Genomic DNA, 433 nt, shown 5'->3' on the forward strand with positions numbered 1-433 from the left:
ATTTATTTATTTACAGTAACTGACAGTATATTCCAATGTGTGTTTACTGTATATTCTGTTGTTTGGTCTTTGAACTTTTCTCTTCTAGTGCTTTTCAGCTACTGTAAGATCTCTTTACAGTAGTGCAATGACAGTAAACATTTCTTAAAATGTATTGCTGAATTGTACTGTATCTGCACCCCTCTATTTATGTCGTATACTGTAACAGACATTGACTAGCAAAAGTATCCATGTTTCCCAAAAGCAAGCCACACATACAAACACACACACCTGCATGTAAATCTGTTGCTGTTAAAGCTGTTTTTGGCTCTTTATATTTGAAGTCACACATCATCATCATGCTTATAGGAAAGGTCACATCTCCCTCGAGTCTCTTGTTGTGTTTCCTGCAGGTGTTTGTGTTTGGATGCAGTGAGTGTGTGTAAACAGAAGG

This window comes from Sinocyclocheilus rhinocerous, unplaced genomic scaffold, assembly GCF_001515625.1.
Source record: "Sinocyclocheilus rhinocerous isolate Xijiao unplaced genomic scaffold, SAMN03320098_v1.1 scaffold6552, whole genome shotgun sequence".
In the NCBI taxonomy this organism is placed as follows: domain Eukaryota; kingdom Metazoa; phylum Chordata; class Actinopteri; order Cypriniformes; family Cyprinidae; genus Sinocyclocheilus; species Sinocyclocheilus rhinocerous.